General features: G+C 39.3%; 1 protein-coding gene across 17 annotated transcripts in view; it reads right to left on the bottom strand.

Moving 5' to 3' along the window:
• Foxp (forkhead box transcription factor P) overlaps positions 1 to 27,241 on the bottom strand; it is a 408,547-nt gene that overhangs the window by 344,111 nt on the left and 37,195 nt on the right. Inside the window, exon 1 of one of the 17 annotated variants that reach the window (XM_076779169.1) lies at positions 17,738 to 18,708. The exons of 15 other annotated variants lie outside the window; for them this stretch is intronic. The gene's annotated coding sequence lies outside the window, so the exon portion shown is untranslated. Of the gene's footprint in view, positions 1 to 17,737; positions 18,709 to 27,241 lie in introns of those variants that run through there. One more of the 17 variants, XM_076779160.1, reaches the window with a different exon arrangement.

Genomic DNA, 27,241 nt, shown 5'->3' with positions numbered 1-27,241 from the left:
CCGTTAGGTTGTCTTTCGATTGCAAACCGAGTCCCCTCGTTGAATCTTAGGCTGTATAGGATAGACGTAAACCGGAAATAAGCGTCCTAAGGAAGGCGGCAAGAGGCAGGGTTGATATCGTGTCATCTGAAGGAGCTAGAACCATCAGGGATGCACGCACGTACGGCCGTATTAGGACTCGGAATAATATATGGAATTCCTTCCAGGCAAGGTACTCCTTAACGTGATTTACGTAATCTTACAATACGGCGTGCCGGGTTAGATTGGTCGCATATTATATATTACTCGATCCCCGGGAACACCTACCACCGTTTAACCAGTATCTACTTCGTTGACTGGGCAACTGACCTATCGGGTAATAATTTACACCACCTATTTGCAAATCTCGCTTGCAAATAGGATTCATGAAAAAGATTGTCGCTCGAGCGCGTACAAAACGATCAAAGGTCAAAGATTAAGCTCGCGAAGGGAGCTGGAGGAGGAAAGAATTCGCGCTGACAGATGCGTGACGACATTCTGACGCAGATCACGATCGCGTATACGTAAATTATTATCGTTCCGTTTAAAATTAATTTTCGCTACGTGCACGCCGTCGATACCGCCGGTGGAAAAAAGAATATCGGATCAATAATGAAGTTATTTGACGTTCGTGCGTAAATAATATCAAGCACACTGTTGTCTGGGAATTATTTCCCATCGACGATCATTTCCAATATTGCGTTCGACGAGTTTAAATTGCGGCCGCGATATTCCGACCGCGTCGGCGTATGTATCTCGCGCGGAAATCCACGCGCAATCTACGGCGCGTATAGATCTACGGCGGCCGTGCATAATTCGACACGACGCTAAACGCGAATAGACCGTATCTACGAACACCCACTTAATTCCGCGGCCTAAACAGGAAATCCTCCTTTCAGGTAATTGCATGACTCGGTTAAATCTGCAAACGACTAAAGCCCGTTCAATTAATCAATTACCGCGAAGAACAGCCTCGATCGTCACCGAGAATTCGCCTCCGTCGCCACCGGGAGTCTCGCAAATAAAACTACACGCGTCCGGAATTATATTTAAACGAAATCCACGGCGTTCTAAGGGAACACGGAAGAAGCTTTCAAAGCGCGCGATACGCGTAAATACAGGGTGTTCGGCCACCCCTGGGAATAATTGTAATGGGAGCTTCCGGGGGCCAAAATGGGACGAAAATCAGGAATACCGATTTGTTGATGGAGGCTTCGTTAAAAAGTTATTAACGTTTAAAGTTCCGACCGTACAGAATTTTTTTCTCGAAAATACATAGGATTTCGAGGGTATGTCTATTTACCAAAAATGATTGGAATTGACGCCCGCAAGCGAAAATAATTTTTTTACAATGATTTGAAATATTTTAATTTTGACGAAAAATTTGTCCACTTGCTCAATTTTTTTCTCAAAAGTGGATAGGATTTCGAGGTTATGTCTATTCACGAGAAATGATTGCAATCAACTCCTGCAACTGAAAATAATTTTTCCAGAACGATTTCAAATTTTCTTTTTTCACCGAAAAATTTAGGCACCAACCCCCTGTCGATTTTTCTTTAAATCCATTTTTGATTTTTAATAAATTTGGTTGGCGTTGTAGAGAAAAGTTGTTTAATACTTTTTTGTAGATACCCATGAGCTCTACCTCAGAAAAAGGTTCTATTGAAATATATTCACTATTGTAGGAGTTATGGTCGTTTGAAGTTTGGACCATTTCTATCGAGTTTTTCTCACTTTACAGGGTTAAGGATCAACTTCTCGAAATTTCTTGGAATTTCTATACATTCTACACCAAAATACGCGTTGTTTACATTTCGAAACATTAAAATCGTTCAATCGGTTGGGGAGTTGTTTTTTTCTCGAAAATGCGTAGGATTCCGGGTGTTTGTGTAATGACTGAAAATGATTGTAATCGATTCCAGCAACCGAAAATAATTTTTTTAGAACAATTTGAAAAATTGTTTTTTCGCCGAAAAATTTTAGCATCTACCCGAATTTTTTTCTCGAAAGTGGGCAGGATTTCGGGGGTATGTATATTCACCAAAAATAATTACAATTGATCTCCGCAACCAAAAATAATTTTTTCAGAATGATTTGAGATTTTTTAATTTAAGTTTTTAATAAATTTTTAACGAGGCCTCAGTCAAGAAATTGATGTTCTTGAATTTCGTCTTATTTTGGCCTCTAGAATCTCCCATTAAAATTTTTCCCAGGGGTGGCCGAACACCCTGTATACTCGTACGGAGTCGATGAGACGTTCGCGCGTGTAATTTTCACGGTATCTCGGTGGGCGAGTGCACTTTAAGCCGTCTTCGGATCGATCGACGCTGTCCTTCGTCTCTGACGAAAAAATCCAAAGTCGTACCTGACCGCGTTTAACTTCTTGCGCGGACGCATTCCGCTCGACGACGCGTCGAGGATTTCGTATTAAAGAGGTTCTTTGTCGCGCGGAGCACGAGGCGTCGCGGGTGTTTAGTATGAAGGATCCCTCGGAGTCGCCGGGCAGAAGAAAACACGTCGAGCCGGTTCCGGAGACCGAGAAAACCGAATTTAAACCGCATTCTGCATTGTTCTAAGACCCCTGGGCGTCGCTGTGCAAGCGACCTTGATACCAGAAACGACGCTATCTGCGTCGCGTGCGGCCCCGCACGCGACACACGTTCAATTTCCACCGAAATCCCCGAGAGCTCGCTCCAATTTTCAAACACTTTACGTCACCGTGCCGATTAAGAGACCGCCCCGCCGCGCGATAAGATAACTTCACGTTGCGCAATATTACGCATTGTCTTCGACGGCGAATTTAAACGTTCGCTTTTAATACGAATTAATCGCGCTCATTAGTCAAAAGGTCGTTTCCCTCTGTAACAAACTTCTAGCCTTTTTGATTTACGACCGTACGGCTGCCCGGACTCGGCTTGTATATCGTAACCGACACGTTGTACAACCATAAATCCATTTACACTTAAATAACTACTATCCGTGTAGATAATTTAAGTGCACGTCATTATGACAAATCGATTACACGCTCGCTGCACAAATAATCGGGATACAAATGACACCGCGAATATTTTGCCGCCGTTACACGCTACGGTACACGAAAACCGACTTTCCCTATGCATCATAACCGCGAGAAATTTCATCGTACGCGCTCTTGGCCTTGACAATGAGACCAACCGCTTCGAACAGCAACGATCAATTACGGGGACCCGGGTACTTCCTACGCCGCGATCTCTCGGTCTCGTTCGGGCGAATATTACTTTTTTTTCAAATAGTTTCGGACGCCGGTCAACATTTATTCTCGCGAATTTTAGACAGAGACGCGTAGCAGGGGCGACAAATAACGGCGTTACAGGAATCGAAAACCGCGTGTAACAAGGAATACAAATGATCTCATTTACAATGGACTCCCGGGGGCTTTGAAACTTTTTATTTCGCAATCCGCATCGTGAAAACTAATCTAGCCGATGTAATAGATCAACGGTTGATATCTAAAGTATGATGACGCCGAGCGTCGGTGTTGGTGATCCGCTTGGGAATACCTGGTCAATCAATAAACGAAAACTAACGACGCCGGGTACGCGTCGGTTGTAAAATTGCCCAACAGTGGTTTGCTTAATAAACAGGCGGCGGGAAAAATTAAACGGAACCGCGCGTTCGACGTTCTTCCATATTGAAAATCGCATTCCTGAACGCGCGCCTCGCGTTCTGTTGCATCCGCCCGAATGATTTTAATGACGGTATAGCGATCGTGGCCGTTCAAACGCGCGCGATAATGTTTTGCATCACCGTACGCTCCCATTATCAGCTTGTAAATTTCAGTCGGTGTTTTATCTACCTTGGAGCAAAACCGAACTGCTCGTTGTTTGGTTAGTAATAGTCACGAGGGATCTACGACACGCTGATGACGGTGGAAATTATGCAAAGAATCGTACAACTGGATTGTTAAACCTCAAACACACTTGTTTGAATATTGTATATAACAGAAAGTAAATACGAGAGAATACGAGAAGCTTTAGAACCAGATTGAAAATGTTTGTTTGTTTTTTTCTTTTACTCGCTGTTGCATATCAGAATGCGTAAAAATAACACGCGTCGTCAGGAAAATGAGTCACCGCTAATCAATAAGGAATTATTACTCATTTCGAGTCGCAGTATAACTCTCATAAAAGCAATCTCATAATTGAAAATATCACAGCAAATCGCTCCATTTTATTCTTTCTTTTTCTATTTCAGTCGTCAAGGAATCCATTTACAGGTTTTTTAATCTAAACTAGTTTGCATAATTTTCTGCAGATTTAAATGTTTCAATTACTTCAAAGAGCTACGTGTAGCGATTTTCTTTTTACAAAATGGTTTTAGACTGAGAATGTCGAAGTCAAATACGAAACCTATTTCGAAAGAACTATTTACATTTTTAATTGCTCCCCATAAACAATGCATCGCCGTCAAGGGAGAACGTTTTAAATATTTATTAACGCGATAACGAAAAAGGCGAGTAAAATCTCGATGTATTGTTCCGCGTTCTTTACACGATATTTGTCATAAACTCACGATCCGAATCCGTAGCGTGTTATGTAACCGGTTTCAAAGACACTGCTTTCGTATTCATATATTCTTCTATTTAATTTCCTGTTTGTTCGTACAATCAATAGAATTTATTGAATATTTTGCAATTAATATTAACCGATCGACTTAAATTTTATATTTTAATAAGCTTGAGAGAGGTCACCTGGATGAAACGATAAATCTTTTTATTTACCTTCTAATAGAGACTTGTATGTCAAATGCAATTATCTACAGCTCAAGGTTGTTCAACATCGCCAAAGAACAGTAACAAAAAAGAAATATATTGTTTCAAGAGACAACAGTGCAGGAATTTGCATTTTTACGAAGTTTCAGTTTAAGTATTTGAGTCGGTGATCCTGAACGAAACTACATGCTTCAAAATGGTTTCATCTGGATATTATTGCATTTCAAATTTAATTTTTGTCCATTGCAGTACATATTTTTCTTATACGATCTTCTACAATTGTTGGTACACTTGTTGCTTCAGTTTCACTCGCAAATAGAAATGGAATTAACAAATACTATTAAACTTCCTATTCAGGTTTTAATCATGAGTAAATAATCGTATTAAATAATTGTAAAAAAATGCCTCGGAAAAATTGTGCATAGTTTTGAAAGTTTGAAGCTTCCCCGATGAAATAAGGTCCCGATTATTCGATTATGCGCGATTCCACGCTAAACATCAACAGAACAACACATTTGCTAGTCGACATGCCTTAGTCATCGAGGACACTTATCAGTAGTGCATATTTCGTTCAATTAATTTGTCCATTGTTTGTAAATGTGACTCCATCCGTAAACAGAACTCTGCTAACAACTGTTTTGTCCGTTTGAATTTTGCATAATCTCGATTCGCGTACAATCGTCGCTGTATCCTTGGTAAAGAAACAAACAAAAGGGATGAAATTTATGCGAATGAAGTAATCGCGAAACGCTTCGTTCATCGATATAATCATGTTGTACATGTCTTGCACTAACACAAAGATTTTGCTCGATCGCTATTAATACATATGTTAATTGCATTTTCTTTGGTGGCTACTCTCTTGAAGCGTACTCGTTTCTGGTTTCCCGTTTCTCGAAAATTTTTATTTCTGTTCGAAGAAACGGAAAGTAAAGGCCAGCTACGATCAAGTGTTCAATCTCTGACGATATTCGTCGTAAATACATCAAATATAAATTTTTGTTCTTTTGTGTTTAGTATTACAAAAGATTGAATGAATTTTCGAAGAAAGGAACTCTCGTAGTTCTGTCGAGGACTATGAGAATATGGTGGATATAATGTGTACGACATCATGGAATGTTGTTTATTTACATATCATGTGGTACTGAAGGACATGTTAGACAAACAAATGTATAGCAAGATAACAACAAGAGAAGATATGAAAGTCCGTGCGAGGAAAGCTTATGCTGCTGTGGACGAAAATAAAACCCGAAGTGCAATAACATCCGTATGAAACCGCTTCGGAGGATATATAGAGGTTCAAGGTTGCCATTTCGAACACCAATTCCTATTACGTTCGACTCGTAAAACAATATATTCTTTTCCTTAAACAAAAGTAAATTACATCCGAAGAAAATTTTTAAAGAAGTTTAAAAGACACTTTCAGAGTATAATGAAGTAAATAACAAACTCATCAAATAATTTAATCCTAAAGAAACCGATCGTATGAAAGCTTATTGGAAAACATGTACACTCGCGTCGGAATTTTTATTGACATTCGTAAATTCTAACGATTCGCATATTTTGTGTTAACTGGTGCCTTATATATTTGACCATTGTTGCTATTGTGACCGAATTGTTTACGTATCAAGTACCAACAATGCATCAGTACAAAATCAGAAGAGTGCACGTTTGTGGAAAATATTCAGTATTTTGCAGAGCTAGTGCATTTTTGTGTGGTTGAAAAATAAGTTGACACATGTAAATTTTCATTCTGTAGATAAAATATTAACCTTCTCCTTAAGTGTTAACGTTATTTTATAAAAACAGTAAAGTTGAAAAACATATTTCAGTTGTATTTGATAATTATAAAGTGTAATTTTTCTATAGTATGCCAAAAACACGTGAATTAATTCCAGGAGAACGAGTCGCAGTATATAAAAGACGAGTAAAAGGTGATTCCCTACAAAAAATTGCTTCTGATTTCGGTATATCAAGAGAAGGAATTAGAAAAATATTTAAAAAACTCAAAAATACCGAAAAAGCGGAAAATTTACCTAGAACGGATCGGATAAGACAAACGACTAGGCGTGAAGACAGAGCAATTCTTACAGAAGTTAACAAAAATCCATTTATTACAGCGAAAGAAATAAAAGAAAATCTTTGTTTACCGATTGGAATTACACAAATAAAATCTCGAATACACGAATGTAATTTATACGGTCGAATTTCAATAAAACGTCCTTACATTTCGAAAGTCAACGCATTGAAGCGGTTAAAATTTGCACAAGAGTATTATAAAAAACCAATTTCATTCTGGAAATCGATCATCTCGAGTGACGAATCTAAGTTTGAATTAAAATCGAACAGAAAAAGAAAATATGTATGGAGAAAGGTAGGGGAGTCATTCAAACTCACATTAATTACGCCAACCGTAAAACATGGAGAAGGTAGCGTAATGATATGTGGTTGTTTTAATAATGAAAATATAGACAATTTAGCCATTATTGAAGAAAAACTTACAGGTACAAAATATGTTCAGCAGCTAGAAGAAAATCTTTTTGATTCCATTGAAAAATTTGGAGAAATCGAATCGTTGATTTTTCAACAGGATAACGATCCCAAACATACTTTAAAAGTGTCCAAAAAATTCTTTTATGAACAAAAAATAAAACTATTTCCCTGTCCGCCCCAAAGCCCAGACTTAAACCCCATCGAACACTTATGAGAAGAATTAGACCACCAAGTATCACAAAATGAAAGATATTTAAAAATGAAGTTCATTGAGGCATTGAAACAGGAATGGGTTAAAATAAGCTCTAAAAATCTAATAGAAAGTATGCCAAAACGGCTCTTAGAAGTTATAAAAGCGAAAGGCTACCAAACATCTTATTAATTTTACGATAGAAAATTAAAACGTTGTGTCGTATATATTGTCCACTTAATTACCGTTGTTCAATTTTGTTAATTGTTTTGTATTTATTACTTATGTGTATATAGGGTGTTCGACCACCCCTGGGAAAAATTTTAATAGGAGATTCTAGAGGCCAAAATAAGACGAAAATCAAGAATACCAATTTGTTGATGAAGGCTTCGTTATACAGTTATTAACGTTTAAAGTTCCGACCGTACTGAATTTTTTTTCTTGAAAATGCGCAAAATTTCGGGAGTATGTCTATTCACCAAAAATGATTGTAATTGACCCCCGCAACCGAAAATAATTTTTTCAGAACGATTTGAAAATTTTTTTTTTCGTCGAAAAATTTAGACACCTACCCCCTGTCGATTTTTCTTAAAAATTTGTTTTTCATTTTTAGTATTTTTGTTTGACGCCCTACAGAAAAGTTGTCTAATACTTTTTTGTAGGTACCCATGAGCTCTGCCTCAGAAAAAAGTTTCATTGAAATACATTCACTATTGTAGGAATTATGGCTGTTTGAAAATTGGACCATTTTTATGGGGTTTTTCTCATTTTGCGGGGCCAAGGACCAACTTTTCGAATATTTTTGTGATTTGTACATATTCTCCATCAAAATACGCATAGTTTGCTTTTTTAAACATTAAAATCGTCCAATCCGTTCAGAAGTTATGACGTTTTAAAGATTCGCATGAAAATTCGGGCAGACATTTCTGGCCAGAAATTAGATTTCGGTAAGGAATTTTTTTCTCGAAAGTGTGTAGGATTTCGGGTGTATGTGTAATGACCAAAAATGATTGTAATTAACCCCCGCAACCGAAAATAATTTTTTTAGAATGATTTGAAAAACTTTTTCTTCGCCGAAAAATTTAAGCACCTACCCGATTTTTTTTCTCGAAAGTGGATAGGATTTTGGAGGTATGTTTATTCACCAAAAATGATTGTAATTGACCCCTGCAACCGAAAATAATTTTTTTAGAATGATTTGAAAAACTTTTTCTTCGCCGAAAAATTTAAGCACCTACCCGATTTTTTTTCTCGAAAGTGGATAGGATTTTGGAGGTATGTTTATTCACCAAAAATGATTGTAATTGACCCCTGCAACCGAAAATAATTTTTCCAGAACGAATTGAAATTTTTGAATTTAATTATTAATAACTTTTTAACGAAGCCTCCACCAACAAATTGTTATTCTTGATTTTCGTCTTATTTTGGCCTCTAGAATCCTGTATTAAAATTTTGGCCAGGAGTGGCCAAACACCCTATATATACAATATCAAAAATACCTAATTTCTTATAAAAATAAAGTAAATAACCGTTAATAACTGTGGTTGTATTAGAAATTGCTTCTATTTTAATATTGTCATACTTTTCTTCATATGTGTCGATATAAATACCGTCGCGAGTGTATATCAATTAATGAAAACATTCCTTTAATTGATCGAACGTGACCTGTACGACAAACCGGAAATGGGATACGTCATTTGTAATTTTAATGCATTTGCGGAAGCAGCGATCAAGAGTAAAACACATTTTCGATGTATCAATAATATATTCGATAACGCATCTTCGATCGATACAAGAAACAAAAACAAACGCAAAACGGAATATAGCTCGACTAATTAGAAAGTTATTATTTTTACTCGGACAAGTGTGCTGAGTCAGTCATATGGAAGAGTTTACACACAAAGTTGCTGGACGAAACGTTAAATTATCTTTATGAAACCTCTATTTCCAAGTTTCAAACCAGGAAAGAATTATATAATTGATAATAATACAATTCTGGATCCATAATTTTGTCGTTAGTACACTTGATATCTATTCTCTTTAATTTTCTCTTAAATCTTTCTGTTTTCATAAACTATTTACATCTTTATTTTTCAATAATTACTGTTTACAGTGTAATGAATTGAAGTACATTTTAACAGTGGTTTTTAAAAAGTCACAATATTTAGATTCAATTCAAGTTGTTTTCCAAATTTCTCAAAACTAAGCTAGTGCATCGATGACCTTCCCCTTAAATACCATCATCGATCAAATGATCGTTCTTAATCTCTTATAGTATGCCTGCAGTGAATTTCTTAATATTCACTTGTTTCTTTATTGTCCGTTTTCCGAGAAAAATATGTAGTCTTGCTTAATACGATTAATCATCTTCCCGGTTGTACGATTTATATTTGTTTGTTTTTAAATTGAACTGTATCTTCAGTTCCACCCGGAGAATTAGTTTAATTCGTACTAACTGCAGTAGCAAAGAATGAAACACACAATATTCGTTTCTAAATAAAAGAAACTATTACTAATATTCTATATTACGAAACCTATGTTTTTTAAAAAACTAATCACGGTACGAACGAGTACACACGAAGTGTCGATTGGTTCGATGTTAAGAGTTAACGATCTCTGACGTTGCACGTTATCAATCGATCGGTTATTATTGTTCGTGTAATTGACACCCACGATCGGCAGTTCGTCGTGTTTTGTGTTGCCGGTACGTGTTCGCGGTTCGGTAAAAATGTAACGCGCGCGAGCAAACCAAGCAAGCAAACCAGCGTCGATTTTTCGAGGACTCAGCACGTGTCACCGCGTTTTTCATCAAAGCTGCAAGGTAAACTCTTTGTTTGTGCGCGCACGCACAAACGGCATTATAAAACCGCGAGTGTAAGGCTATCCCGGTGGCTCTATTCAAGAAGGTATTATGAAACTCCCTCGGAAAACGTACTCTCCGCTTTGTTTCACCTTTTATTTTGTTCTGCTTTAACCGGATGGCAGGAATGAAATCCAACGTGTACGTGTACATGTCGTACGTGTCGCGTGGCCGCCCGTACCCGGCTGCATTTAAATGCACCCACACTCCGACGTGGAAACGAACGCGCGCGCTCGCGGCTACGCACGCAAAACGACCACATTTCCAAGTTACAATGTCGAATCGTCTCACGTCACTTTCCCTTTCTTTTTGTCGCGTGCACGCCGTGTACACCGTGGAAGGCGAAACGCCAGCCTCGCCCGTTAATTCTGCCAACGGTCGTTCTAAACAACGCCGGGGCTCGTACACCGTTTCGAGTCCACTTTTCTGCTTTGATATTTATACCGAGCCGAGTGCTCCGCTTTGAACGAAACCTTCGGTGCACCGAGCGTTCGCGTGCTTCGCGTCTTCTTCGTATTTTTCTTTTTTATATCCCCTCCCACACCTCCCTCTTCGTCCGTCAATTCGGAGCGTACCAGTTTCCAGAATGCTCGAGATAACACGTTGGCGTTTGTGACTCACAAACAGACGCGATACTAAATGTTTCGTTTTAAGCCGGAATAAACAATGCTGAAACTGTACCGCTGCCGGCGACTTTCTTCTCCGGCGTGCCGCGTGCAATTAGGTCGGGGAATGAGTAATGCTGCTACTCTAATCTCGGTAATGGGCGAATGTTCAAGAGAGTAACGGAGCGAACGCGGGTTTACGCGTACCTCGACCACGTAAGATCGCGGAAAATCTGTTGTAAATAATTACCGGTACGCCGCGCGCAATATAATAAGATAGAAAGATCGAAATATAATGGCTGCCGCGGATACGTTCGATGGTGGCTTACTTTCGAAGCGTCTTAGAGAAACTGGAGAAGGATAATAGTCGGAAACGAACAGCACAGGCTGGATGCGCGAGCATGGAACGAAAATAATGGATATCGGGTCGAAGAGAATAGAAGGAAATGTAATCTATACGGGAGAAACTATGGAACACTAAAGTATTTACTTAATGTTTGCGATAAAACAAAAAAAGAAAAAAATAGGCGTGCTGCCACGGTATCTTGAGAAACAAGAGAGGGATAATAGTCGGGCATTAATAGCCAAGGCTGCGTGTGGTAATATGCAAGGAAAGAATAGGTATTGGAAAAAAAGAAATTATGGAACACTGGTTGGTCGTGGAATGTAATGAAAAAAAAATAAATAAAATGTAAAGTAAGTATCAGTTGTCTACAGGAAAAAGTATGCGTGTTTGCGGTATTGTTTTATCGAGAATTTTCGATATCCTTGGATTCGTTTAATTTACCAAAGCCAAGAAATACATTTTCTGAATATTTGTTCCACCGTAACTCAAAAATAGTTAAACACGTTTAGATAAAATTTTATACGCGCGTAAACGTCTTTCCAATTTACAGAACAGGCTACTTTATAGCAACTATGGTATCTGCAATCCTTACTACGTCATCGTTTCGAAACAATTGCAATACGCGAATGTTCGTAGTGAGACAAGTATGTAGGTGATATATTAAATTTCATCATTTTCTCAAGGAATTCAATAAGGGAGCGCGCGCGGAGAAAATAGCAAATCTCATTTTCTTTAAGACTTATTTTAGCGAATGTTTTCATTGAGAACGTTCATTGAACGTGCCTTTGATAAACTAATCAATCGCTGCGCGTTAATTTTGGGAAATTCTGAGTATCCAAGTTAATTTCTGGCTTGGTATATTCTTAGAAATTTACTTGAGTAGTCAAGCCACGATACAGATGGTTTTCTTTTATTTTACTTTCTTCGTCTGCTTTCAAAGCACATCGCCTCGTCGTCAATTCCGCAGCTAGACAAGATGCGATTCATGACCAATGGGTCAACTACTAAGTCAGTAATGGATTTCTTACCGTCTTACGGGTCATACAATCTGACGTACTCGATTACACGCGGCAAGACAATGTATCGAAGACAAAAAAAGCCGTAAAGGTGAGCAGGCAACATCTCCATACCTGCATCGAACTTTCTCTGGAACTAAATAACTTCTCTAATATCGTACAGTGCGGATCATGGTTCAACTGTTCGATATATACATCTTGTTTTATAATTTCTATTTCAGTTCTATTTCAATTCAGGAAACGTTAGCTGTGTTGGCTTTTCTTTTTTCCAACCTTTATTTCGATGTCCCAACAGTTTTAACAAAAACTTGTTAAAGCAATAGATATATGTATATATATATAAAAAGCCAACACAGCTAACGTTTCCTGAATATATATATATATAATAAATTGAATCTTACACAATTAGAAATGTCTGGGTTATGCAACGTGTATAAGAAGTATATATTGTATACATTAAACAGAATTGAAAAAAAATTATTTTTTAAATACTCCCAATTAAATACTTCTAATTCTTATTAAATTTTCTATTCCAAATGGGTATACATCATGTTATCACGAGAATTCAATGAAACATTTTGTAACAATCATTTGACATACCATCGATAACATCAGAATCGATTATTTGATTATAAACAATTCTATAGAAATTTTTTCCCAGAACTGTACTGCATATATTTCATCGATTATCTTATCTATAGATTGTAAATGTGATTTCACAGTTCTATGTTGAGAAACGTTTCCTTTCCATTAGCAGAACAAGTCACGTTTTTGACAATCTTCGTAATTCTTGATAAAAGGATGAATGGAGGGGATGAAACTTGTAGCAACGAAAGAGTGTGACAAAACTTGAGACTCGGATGGAAAATGTGTCTTCGACTGCTCGCGACAGCGTAAAAACGAAAGAAACACACGCCGCGAACGGAACGCGGGAATCGAACTCGCGAATTAAAAGGTCGAAAAATTCAGTTGTTCCCCCGTTCCTCGGGGTTTTTCGAACGGCTGCATTTATTTCGAAGTGTCGGTGCAGCGCAGGAACGACCGATTAGTCTTCATTGAAAACAAAAGAGAAAGGAAACGATCAAATGCGCGCGCGAAACTACACGCGGGTCGACGTCACAGACCGTGATTGTGGTTATTTATATAACAGAACTCTGTAAATCTCGCGTTTTAAACGACTCCGCCTCGCGCACTAGCCGGCTTTATCGAGGAACACGATTTTATTTATAGAAAAGCGATAATGACCATACGCGAACGAGATGTATCGTTTTCAAGTCATAGAATTGTTTACATCCTCCCGAACTAGAGGAGCAAGAAATTCAAACGGTCGCCGGTTTTTTTATACCGCTAGCAAAATCAACCGATAAACTTTAACGAGCGTAATGATCAAATGGTTACAACTGACTGGCTGAAAAATCAGGCTTTCAGAACTCTGTTTCGAACGCGGGCGCGTATAATTTTACGAAACATTTATCCAGTACCTAATAGCGTATATCGAGCTACGAACTTACTAAATTTTATTACGAAATTATAGTTCCTGGGATCGTTATGATCAAACATGTTGGAGCCGCTGAGCTGACCGGAGATTTATTTGTATTAATTGAAAGTTCAATCTTTTAGATTATACTTTCATGTTCCTTCGACCATTACGCGAAAAGTTAATTGGAATGTAGGTTATAAAATTTCCTCGTTTTTTTATTTCAGATGATTTGTTTGTTGGATAACTTTTCCGTCAACCTAGACAGAGTGGTTCCACGTAATTGGTCGTAACTTTCAGCAAACAGATTTGATGGATTAATAAAATGCATGTTCAGTGTCGAATGGAATGCACCATATTTTACTCTTGTTATTTTTTTAGATGAATCTATTACGAACGTAGAAGGGGGGTTGTTATTATTAGGGCGAAAACTCGTTTTCTAGTTATTAATTATACCTCGCGTATACTTCTAAATTTGTAAGATATTGCAAACACAAACATTAACTAAAAATTCAATCAATGTTTACTAGCCATTTATTCAGGGGCAGTAAATTCGAAAATAATAAATCTTACATGTCAAATAATTTCGAAAATAAACATTTTGGTAAGATGAATGTTTCCTACAATTTCCTCAGGATTCTTTGGAAGTATCCACGTAACAAAAATTTTTGTTATCGTCGCGAAAGGAGAAAGACGGTGGCGTGACAAATTTTCCAGAGGATCGAAGATCGAGGGATCGTCGAGAATCGAAATGTTCGAGCGATATGGCGTCGTGCGTCGGAGGATTTGGTTCCAAGGTCGGGTGGATTGAAGCAAGGTGCGAAAAACCTTGCCCCGACGAGAGAACAAAAGTCCGCCTCTGCGATTTTCTGCCTCGCTCGTATCGTCGAGCACAGTGTCTTTGCTGTCACGGAGACACACGGTTTAATAACAACGCATTGTTAACAACAGCCGACAATAGTTTCTTTTGATAATACGAGAACCGTGGCGGTATGAGTCGTTAGCCGCTTGTGTGCGCGTCGGTGTCCATTATCGTGGCCGATTCAATGAAATCTTTAAAACGAACGACGCTTTATTTCGCCTGTATCAGTTGTTTGCTCGACGCTGTTTACGCCGTTACTGTTGCAATTGCTTTTGTGTCTTCGACGCCCATTCCCTCTGCCCCCTCACGTTTTCGTTCCTCTTCCTTTTCTTTTCGCGCGACACCTTGCACCAAAATTGTCGGAACAGAAATAACGCGCAACACGGTGTCGTTTATTTCGCAAACAGAGGCGAACAAAAGTGATACATCGGCGGTGTCGTAAACTCGTGTCGTTGGACGTAAACTCATTAAGCGGCCTTAGCAACGACAGCAATATTTTTCCTCTTAGAAAACACGTGCTCTTCTTTTTCCCCCCTTTTTCGTTATCGTTGTTCGGCTATTATAAAGCAATCAAACGCGTCGGCGCGTCTCTTTCTAGATACGATTGTTCGTCCTTTCTCAGAGACGCTATTTATACGTTGCAACCGCAAACGCGATAGAAACGCGCGTTTCACTGAATAATTTTTTAACGTCTCGAGTGTCCGAGTCCCCTAGCTGCTGAAAGAAGAGAAAAAATCCGCTCGAGGATGGAAACGATTGCAACAGAAACTGGAATAGAAACTAGCTTGCGACCGATATTAATTATCACGGTAACGTTCAAGCGGCGTTCAACGTAAAAAGCTATTTAAGAAGTTCGGTGCAGCGAAGTACAGTAGAACCTTCTATAGCCTCCGTTGCCCTAATGCCCACCTCCCTCCCTCCCATCGAAACACTCTACTATTCAAACGCTCTGTTATCCGAACATAATATGGCCTTGTGCAACGTGTTTCCTCCTATTCAAAGATTCCTCTATAACGGTTAAAAGTAATTCTAATCGTCTCAATTTACCACGAAATCGTGCGGAATTAATTTTTGTAGGGCACACCATTTTGTCGTTCAAACTGAAATAATATTTCCAGAGCAAATTTTTCTTTAACTTGGTAATTGAAAATGCTACGGCCACAAATTGTATTATTTTAGGTAATCAAAATTTTAATTCGAAATTAAATGTATTATTTAATTTAAGGATATTAGTTAAAAATATAACATTGAAATTCAATTTAAAAATTTAACTATTAAAATTAATAATTTTAACTGAAACCTTATCTGAAATATTTGAAGAAGAGTTTGGAATCATATTTCTATAAAATGTTATGACAACTCGAGTTCAACTGGCGTCTCGTTCGAAGTTTTTAAAATATTCCAATGCTACGTACTTACTGCTAACATTAACAAATCTTGACGTTTACGTGCAATTTTACATGATAATTATTTTCTTGAGTGCAATCGATTAAACTATAACGAAAATAACGTCTAAAAACTATTTCTAATCGTCTACTTAAAAAAGAAAAGTGAGCGACAGACATTAATACTGATAATGAAGGCGCCCACAGTAACGACCACGCGGACTCGACGAAACTTGACGGTTTTCCCCGTTATTCGCTCCACCTTGCAACCCGGCGCACAGCTCGGCTATAAATAACCAACTGTTTACTCGCTTTTGCCCTCAAACACTTTTTAATGTTTCTTATTCCACACGGAGGTCTAAAGACCCGGCCGACCGACGGAAGACGCTGCAAGTCCGAGTAGAAAAGCGTAATCAGCCTCGAATACGCAGAAACGCGAGAGGACGGAGTGGCCAAGAGCACCGCGGCTCGTCGTGTGTACGGGAAAAGAAATTTTCCACGAGCATGATCGGAATAATATCTGGCGTTTCGAATCGACAAAAGTATGGGAAACAAATAAGCTACGGAGCACGCGTAAAAACGCGCGTCGAGCGACCACGATAGAACTTCTCGAAGTAAGACTCTCGTCGCTTATCTTCGCAAAACGATTAAAACTCGAAACATGTAATGGAAACTGGCTTCGAGAAACTGAACTTCCGGTTGGCTGAGTAATTATCTTGGTGCCCCGTTCGCATTCTTATCGAAGGCGCACACTGGTCGATGCGCGTATATTTAGAAACACGTGATTACATATTTTAATTATTTTTTATTATCCCCGCCGTAGAATACGAAATGGCAGATTTCGACGGTTTTCACGACACACGGATCGAGGTCGTTCCAGCATCCTGCGTTCAAACACTTCGGCCTGAATTTCGGTCGATTAATTGTCCGCCGCGAGCCGTTAAATCGTTCAGATTCGATCAACAAGATCGAATCGACGAACGGAACCAATTAAGTATTTTCATCGATGTCCTCGAGCAACATTAAACCGGCGAGATAAAATCGGATACTGTTTGCTCGCTGCTCAAAATGCATAATTGGAGTATCACTTGCTCGAGCGACTTCGTTCCTCGACGAGGCATCGAACTGTTCCGCGACTTCCGTTATCGTTTTCTCGAAACTGAAGTTGAAGAGCGTGCTTTTTTCTTCGAATTTATTCGTAAGCATGATCCGCTAATTGCTTCGTACGCGGCAATCGAAGTTAAAAAAAAAAAATACACACACAGACACAAACGAGACTAGGATGGATTAAACAACGAAACTGTACGATTGAAACGTTACGATAACTTCGAATCGGACAGTGAGCGTCGGTTGCCGAAGATCGATCGATATTTATCGTTCGATGTCGTGCAACGTGCACGTGGTTGCGCACGCGTCCCACGTGCACCCGCGTTCCAAACTTAACGCGACAACGGAACGGAATGCGAACGAATAGCTATTGAATAACGTCGAGTAGACGGAACGAAGAAACTGACTGAATCCCGCGTACGGTGCAACCTATGTCTGATGCTTAAACCCATTAAAAATCCATTAAGCCGGCAATTTCCGCATAGCATTTCTTTGGGCCGAACAGGATGAACAGTTATTCTCCTAAAGCGAGCGTGCACACACGGTCGATCTCGTCGAACAATTAGACGCATCCAGCACACGGCAACGCATCGCATAAATCTCAATAAAACGCACGATAACGATTGCTTACTCACGTGGTACCGGAGCTCGGTTAGAAACTAATGATTCACGCGAGACCGCAGAGTACCTCCTCTTCAGTGTACACGGATGTTAACAGCAATTTCCAACGGTCTCATCGGTGTATCATTAAGGCGTACACCTGTTGACGATCCGCGGAGGAATGTTCTCTCAGTCAGTCGGTGGCCGATTTTCACGTGCGAGGCACACTAATTGATTTCCCGGCAACACGGTCGCGCTTGAAGCAAGTTTAACTCGCGTATCGAGGGAAAACGCCGCGGTTAAGCATTCCCCGGGTATGCTGGGTGTCACTCCGAAAACACCGACGGGCACTTATCCTCACTGAACTGCAAACGACGATTACACGGTAACGCGACGCTGGTAAACAAAGCGTAACGCGGCACCGATCGTTCGCATTTTCCACTAAAACGCGACACTTAACCGAGCCGAGGTCGCGCGAGAGACTCGCATACGCTCGCACCGACTCGGAGCAGGTTATTCGGCAACATCGATAATAAACCTCGTTTCTCGTTGGCCTGTCACACGTTGGGTCACATTCTCCTGTTCCCCGTCACGATTTCAGGTAGAAAAATCACACGTGTCACAGCGGTGGCGCGCGCGCGGGGTCGTCGAAATCCTGCTGCGCCGGACCTTGAACGCGCGTCGCGTGGAACGCCGGTGGAACGATTTCGAGTATCGATCCGACGCGATCGGTTAATCGTTTCGCATGAACGCGAACGACGATCGATGCATCCGGAGTTTCGGTGCACGGAACCGCCGGTACCGCCGACGCCGGCACGAGATCCGATGAATCCGACACGGAACGCAGAGAGAACAGACGGACCGACGGACGGAAACGAAGCACACACGAATGCCAGCAGAGAACGTGTACGAACGAACAGGCGAGAGCCTGGCTGCCTCGTTCGGTGAACAGCCCGCGGCCCCCACGTTGTTTGTCTCGCGAGTGGCCTGTTTACATGTTGACTCTCTGTTTACGCGTTTCGTATCCCCCCTCCGGTCCCGCGCCACCGCACCGCCAGCGATCCGCCACCCACCACCCGCCACCGCCGCCACCGCCGTCTTCCCGCCACGCTCGCCCCCGCCACCTTCCCCTCCCCAGCACGTCACCTATCGCTCGGTTTCTCCTTTTCTGCCTTAAGCCTCGTGGATCGCCGTGACGTACTCGCTCGGCTGCTCCGAACGAAGCCGAGTTTACACTGACCGGCTCGGTTGGAGCGTTCGCGACACGACCGCCATCAACGCGAACTCTTCGATTTCGATTCGACTTTGATCGTTTCTGACGCTCGACCGACCGCGCTCTACCGATGCTCCGGATACGAATGCTTTCGGGGACTGGTCGCCCAACGATCGTTGATTACTCTTTTTCTAGATAACGATCTCGAGGATTTGAAAATAATTTTATGAAAATCGTAATCGGAGTTACGTGCAATTTTAAATTTCTTTCGTTCGGGATACCCACGCGGCACTGTTTATAGTGTTTGCGTTAAATATAAGTATAAGTATAAAGTCATCGACTGAAAGTTTCTGTTCATAAAGTATCATCGGTGATTGGCACAGTTCGCTTACAGTTGAAGAAATGTTGTAAAATAATAGATATATCATTGAATTATAATAATGTTCAAATATTGAGTATATCTCTAGCATGGAAAACTAACAGTCAACGTGTTAAAAAAATAATGTTCTTGCAATGTTCTCAATGTTCTTGAAATTCCTTGTAATTAATAAGAAATATCCTACGAGTCCCAAACAGTTCCACACTTTCCACATTTCATTCTAGATATTGATATAATTTTGGTTTACACGATAAAGGAACATCTATTTACAATGTGTGCAAAATTTGAAGAAGATTCATCGATCCATTTTTTAAATATCATTGCATGAAGATTATACTGTTACATGAGAAAAATTTAGAAATCCTTGCTTTATAATTATATAATAATTCTCTACTTTAAACATCGATGTTCCTAAGTGGGAATACCGTCTTAAAATAAATAATTTGGACCGCTTACTTTTGAAAATTCCTTTGAACAATGACTATATTTTATTATTTTAAATTATATATTCTTCCCTACATTTTCAATATTATATGGTTATAAGATATTTACGTTTACTGCAAGTCAATAATTTGTCAAATAAAGTCTTTAAGGTAATTTATTTGAAAAAAAATTAAGAAGAATCTATTAAACAAAGACGACATAGGGAGAATATTATTTAGATAAAAATGTCACTAAAATTCTCGACCATGCCACGTTCCGCGGAACAAAATCCCCGAAACGTGGGCCAAAGTGTGTAATTATGAGATTCTTAAAATAAACCCGATAATGGTCGATGATGAAACTAAATATTTGAATCCTCGTGTACGCCAGTGGTTCTTAACCTTCTTAAGACTCTGTATAAAACAGTGGCATCCAAACTTTTAGAAAGGTGCACTTTTGTAGAATATGGAGAAAGTTTCTGCATTTGAAATGAGTGGCAGATTAAAAATTAAACTTCTGATAGTTCTTAAATTTCATATTTTACAATTTGGATTCTATAGATCGATCTTCGCGTTGAAATTACATTCATCAGACTAGATCACGTAATACTGATGGCTGTGGTTACGAATGTCAGGTAAGCAACACGATTTATAAACACATTTCATTCAGTTCACGATAGTGTTCGGTGTGAAACATATTGTAACGAGATTATATAATAACAAAAAAGTTGATGTGTTCAGGGTGTCTGTGAAATAAAAATGGATAGAATACTTTTACATCTAATCCAGTCAATTCTTTTTTTCAGGTGTATTTGTAGCCTGTTGTTTCAATTGATGACACATAGGTTGAAATTAAATCTAATTGTGCTAGCACAACTATTATACAGCTACAAGAATGTAACGGAAAATATAAGGAAGCTAGTAATAAAATGTTTAAACGTTCATGATGGTACGTTTGATTACCTGTTAGGATAAAGTAACATCCTATCATAAAATATGAATTATGACCAATTATTTCTAATGACCATTCTTTAACACTTTTATATGTAAATTGATGACAAGAATCAATTTATATTAAAGATATTGCAAAAGATTACGTTGTCAATAGGTAGCCTTGCATAAATTCTTTGTTCATATTCTACGTACTTTCGCCGTATGTTTTCAACAAAGGGTTGTCTTATATTTTAACTTCGCGAAGTGTGAAGTTGTGGTTCGTTGCGTTTGTTCTGCTCGGGAGAGCTTGTAATTACCAGTTTGTATTGTCAGAAAACAATTACGATATATCTAAAAATGATGTAAAGTAATTAAATAGTTTCTCGTTTGGTTGCTTATTTTAAACACCTCGGAGAGCTACAGTCAGAGAAATGTTTTCCTTGAACTTCCAGGAACTAATCAAAGAACAGTTTTAAACGAAGACCTTCTTCACATGCTCCTTATTTCGCAAGATCCTATCACAAGTTCATGCCTACCTTCGCGCAGTATGAAAAATAGCTTTTTCTCGGAGGTCATGCTACTCCTCAAAGAAGCAAGGGTATCTTTTAATCAGCATGAAAGAATGACTAGCGAAGGAGGAGAAATAAACTCCATTTCCTCGGAAGAAAGTACTGACGGAGGCGAAACTTACAACAGCGATTAGCGAAGCCTAAGTTGTACGCGTAATTAAATATTTCTCTTAGTAATTAATTACATTTGTGCTCAGAATATTTATAAATCGATTGAATCAATTTTCACAAAGCTTTTTGGGAAATCTGTTCTACACGATTTGTTGCAATTCAACCTCCATTAGTTTCGATCCAGATTTGAGTTAGGCGTGGATCGAGTTTGAGTTACGAAACATACGCTTTCGACCTCGATGCCTGTAACCGTCTATTTGCTTCCGTCACTGGGAGATTAATTAATCAGGTTTGAATTAGGTTTACCTTATTGTTAGATCTGGATCAGATGCGTTAGGCGCGTTAGGTCTGAGCCGGGTTAAACCTAACTTTGGAGTTTGACGTCGGAAGTCGTCTGTCCAGTCTTGTTCCACGAAGACTAATTGGATTAACGAGTCTAGTTTAGATTTGAGTGCGTTAAGTCTGGGTTAATGAACTTGGATTCGTGTTGAAATCCATCGAGTCTACTCGCTTCTATCCATGAAAACCTAATTCGCTAGCAATAAACTTTAGTCAGCATCAAATTTCACGAACCAAATTTTCTTCCTTTGACCTTAACTCCAATTTCTGTCTGTCTATTTGTTGAGTGTTCCAAATAACCCATCTTGAGCTTTTCAATTAGATATAGATTTATAAAATTATATTCAGAAAGGTCAAAGATTTATAAAACTATATTATTTGTTATTCTTGGACATAGAATCAGGATTATTCCTAATACACCTTTGAATTTTGCATTTCGGAGCAAGTTTTAAATCAGATTTACCAATTATGCTTCGAGTCTCGTGTCAGAAATTGTCCAGGTTCGCCATCAGAAGATTGAGTGCTGAATCTATCTTCGAAGTGTGTTCCATCGATAAAGAAAGTGTCTGTATGTGCGTTAAATATGTGGTTCTCGTGATTGCTGTTATCAGGCAGTCGCGTGCGCACGTGTATACGATCGGTGAATATAAAAGTCGCTCGCGAACTGGTCACCACGAGTGTCGAAGAAACGGTGTATAGCACTATCGCGCTCTTATACGTTATTTATTGTTTCTAAACCAAGTAGAAGACATTCAGCAATATTAGTACGTTCTATCTTCGCGAAGAACGCGTGTAAATTCATTTGGATATCACTCAGGAAATTGAAATTACACGACGTGTGCTTATTAAATTGGTGTGTCACTGTATAACCGCGTATTGTGTTTAATTTGATTTTCTTTCTATCAATCCTATTTAATTTCACCGACGTTTATAGCTGATATGACATTCGTTTCCTAGTATTCGTATAAAACCATTTCTATGTGAAATCACATTATCCGTTGGATATAACTTCTAATTTTAATTTACAAATTGACGTATCACGAGAATTTTCTTCAATTAAAAAATTAAATAGAAGCTGATCGAAGGAGATCCTGACGAACGTATGCATGAAAATCCTTTATTACTTATTTTAATTAGAATATGTAACGATTGGTGTGTCAATGGTAAAAAATGTTATATAATGCATTCTAAAAAAAGTGAGAGTTTACATTATAATTATGTTCTAGACAAGGTAGTATTCTTATATGAAACCTAAAACACTCCATTTTATATCGTAGAATACTGTTAGATAAATAAAACACCACTAACCGGTTATGTATTAATCAGACTCATCGTTTTGATTTTGGTTGATATCTCGACAACAGGTGGAACTAGAGTTCCGCACGTTTACGACATTTTGAATCATGCCATCGTTAGTGTTATTCCAAAATTCTAGCACGCTCTGTGAAGTGAAAACTGCATACAAGACAGTTTGGTGGATCGTGTTTCTTATTTAGGGTTGTTAGACTCTGCACGATAAGGGATTGCGTGGTTAAGCGAAATACTTTATGCATTTTTCGACTATTATAAAGAGCTTCATGCTACGATATAATGTAAATTATTTTGTACTTCAAATATAATACTCTAGTATTGAAAATACGATTTATAATCGCGACATCTGTGGTATTACTAGTACAAATTAATCGGTTTGTTTTATTTGGTCTCTATGGGCGATCAGCTCGTTTTTTGTACAACAGACCACCTTCCTTCTAGTTCTCGACAGTCGCGGTGAAACCATGTTTTATTGTTCTATACCATTCCATTGTGTTAAATAAATCAGTTACCATTTACAAGACTTTGCCCACATATATTTTAACGTCTAGAATAATTCTGCGCAAGCTGTCGTACGAATTGAGAAAGCGGTTCAACATTAATTTGGCGTTAACGAAGGAACCGGAAAAAAATTTGTTTAGGTAGAACAGAAAAACGAAAACATTTACCGGTGTATCGTGACAACAGTTATTGTATTTATCTGGTATTTTTGTATCACTTAATGTAATGTACCTATCAATATAATTTTTTGATAAATACTAAAATAAATAAAAAATAAAAATAAATTAAATGGGCCAATAGTAGCATAACACTTCCCCATTTGATATTTTGCTCTGTCGAATCATAATTACCAGTAATTTTAATTTCCCCTCAAAATTCTACCAATATTTTCACGTGCATTTTTATAACATATATCATAGATTTGACTTTATTTCTAACGCCGTACTCCTATATTTTATATACTTTTCATTTATTTAGACCGAAGATGACTCCAAAATTGAGTCGAATCAATTCGAATAAAATGTCAAATTAAATTTTATTTTCTCCCGTTTGTTTAGAAGTTAAATAAAGTGTTCGATACATCAAGCAATAGTGTATATCATAAACGAATACCTAATGGGAATGAATTTCGGAGTAAAATCCGTGTTTAAAGATTGTTTCCACGACCGCCGCCCACGAACGCTCAGTCTCTCGTTCGTCGTGAACTAATGTGACAATACCACAAAGAACCTTCTCTCCATTCTTTTCTTACATCACCTTCGCCCATAACTGCAATATCATTCCCGTCGATGAGTATCGACGTTTGTCGCGTTTATTGCTCAATTTTTTCGACTCGTTTTACAACCGCCGATAACGTTTGCCCATTTGTGTTTATCGAAGGCTGTTGCGTGTACCAACGCGCGACTCCATCGAAATGTAACTCTTCGACGTCGCTACGACGAAACGGGACAACCTGATCGCGGGAATACGGATTCGAGGCAGAGACAAAGCTGCTCCTTTCTGTGAAACGTGGCCAATGTATCTACAACGCGTAATTCTCTAAGTGGAAACGTCACGCTTAGCAATATGGCTATTCAAACATGTGGCCCGCGATGAGACTACGCAGACTCGAGCCGTTCGCGTTTTGTTCTCCCCACCAGTGACTCGCTTTTTCTCTATTCGTCTCTCACTCACTCTCTCGTCCTCTCTTTCTCTCTCCCACGTACACACGCGTACAGTTGACGGGCATGCATCGTACGTAGCAAGAAACTGCACAACGATCTTGAGCCGCCCAGTTTATTTATTTATTCCCGTATCGATGCGTGTTTTGCTTCGCGGAACGATTGCGACACGTCGTTAAAAACGTTCGAGCACGATGACAAATTGCCAAGCGAAATCTGTAGTGCGGATCTTTCTTTTCAATTGTCATCCGTCGAATCGATAAGGCCACAATTTACGCTCGGTTATCGAGCGCGCCGTGAGAACCGAACGAATACGCGAAACCAATAAGAGATATCACGGCTGTAATGATAATTTCCCACGGATCATCGCCGGGTTACGTGTACTCGAGTTAACTCGATTATCATTACCACGCCACCGTCAGATATTTATCTTTCCCCCACCCGACGTGCCACGACCGAGTTGAAACTACAACGGAGCCGATCGATTTAGCCATTTATCAATTAATCTTATCGACGGTACGGGCCGGTGTGCCCATAACGAATTCCCGTTTTAATCACGTACAGCAAGCTATACTTTCGTAACGACGGGCCTGTTCAACGTCTGCTTCGCTAATAGCGAGTTAATTGCATCTGGTGCAGGGGAATCCCCTTTTTCCGTCACTTCGTGCTCTTCGCGGAGAAAAATGTACATCCTCCCACTCGCCACAGGTGCAAAAAAAAATACGAAAAAGCGAAAGATCATCCCTCGATGGAACGCGACCTCACCGCTTCGCGATTTAATCGTCCACGACGGGAATTTTTACCACGCTGGATCGATCGATCGTCTTTCGCACGGTATTTTTCGTGCAATTGTTTACCAGAGGGTACGGATAAATAAATCGAAAATATGGAGCAACGATTTTTCGCTCGCGGGTTGGATTTCGAGAAAATTTAATTTAAAGACGTAACCGATCGCGCCGTGTTGGTATTAGTGGATTAGATTGGCTCGTAAACAATAGCAGTGTCATACTTGGTCTAGTATCGACGTTGTTGTCTGGGAATAAATGCGAGAAAAAATTATATGTGCGTTCGAGCTGATGCGATCAACAGCTGTTAAATACATATTTATAGGAATATGGACGATAGTTTTAGGTCTGCTGAAATATAATATTGATCCTTTGTAGTATTATTTAAATAATAACAAGAGATTGTTATTTTATATTTTAAATTCTTTTGTTCTATAAGGAATTCATGATCGTGCTTTAGTGATAAATCTACACACTGGAATATAATAAATAAAAAATGTATGAACATACGTCTCTCGCCTCGTGTCTCAACACAGTTTAGAAACAACAGTCTTCTGTTAATGCGTGCAATGAAGATCATACTTGGTCCAACTCGACTAAATAAACCGTGTATATTTTGGTTTCCTACGGAACATTCTTCAGCAACTACCACTGATGTGTTCCTGAACATCACAGGCTCACTGAACTTTTTTGCTTGCTGTGAGAAAATTTCTAAATAAAATTTTTTAACTCAGTACACTGACATCCATCCTTCGTGTACACTGTTTAATTTAATAAATACAAAAGTTGTACAGTATTGTATAATTAAAATAATAGAAAGGCATAAACGTCGAACTTGAAGCTATCCATGTCTTGAAAACTTTATTATTTAACACAAATGTGTCTATGTTCTGATAAACCAAGAAAAAGGTAGTAGAACGATCCGTATAACTCAATTTCAAATTGGACTTGGGTCGGTTTGTAACACTGTTTACTCGTTTCAGCGTGTAAATTGAGCCCTTGGAGTACGCTTGCGAGACACCGTGTAGATCTGTCGCTTTCATGAATCGTAAATAGGTAATTCACGCACAACCGGTACGCACGCGGTTCCACGTGCGCTGGCATACGTTCGAGTGAGATACGACAGGATATAAACGGGCATTTATTATCCGGGAAGTGGTTACGTCTTATCAATTCCAACGCACGTTATTTTTATCGATGTCTCGTTGGAAATTGCACCTCTTACGTAATCCCATTACAGCGTGCAAGAAACTTACCGGGCATTATGTTGTTCGCGCTTTCAGCGGCAATTTCTTTGGCTCGAGAATTATGACTATTCGTTCCGGCGAACGCTACTTGTACCGCGGGGGCAATCGTTACGAGCAACCCCCTCCTCCCATCGTGTTGAACACGGTGGATTATGATGCACGACGGGTCATTTTATTTTCTGGCAACGAGGGCCAGACACGCGCCGGGACGGTTCGTATATATCGCGTAACTACCCCCTGGACTCGGTTACAAGCAACGACGACCCCAAAGAGGGGGGTAAATCGTCCCGTAAACGCCTCGGTATATGGACTTGGCCGGATTTCGTTTCGGAATTGGCGCGAGCGAGTGAGAGTCCGTAGATAAGGTAATCCGGGAGCCCCGAAACTCTCTCAGATTCCCGAAACCACCCCCGACGCCGCAGAAACTGTGTACCTGCGGAGAAAACAGGGTGGGTTTCGGTCAGTTTAATGCGAAACTTGCCGAATACGAAGCGGTCCTCGCCGTCCCGCGGGTAGATTGTGGAAAACAATAAACAGACCCCGCGAACTTAAAGGATCCCACGGT

Source organism: Colletes latitarsis, chromosome 2 (genome assembly GCF_051014445.1).
Source record: "Colletes latitarsis isolate SP2378_abdomen chromosome 2, iyColLati1, whole genome shotgun sequence".
Classification (NCBI taxonomy): domain Eukaryota; kingdom Metazoa; phylum Arthropoda; class Insecta; order Hymenoptera; family Colletidae; genus Colletes; species Colletes latitarsis.
The sequence above is the reverse complement of the archived record's forward strand: the minus strand, read 5'-3'. Positions and strand labels throughout refer to the sequence as shown.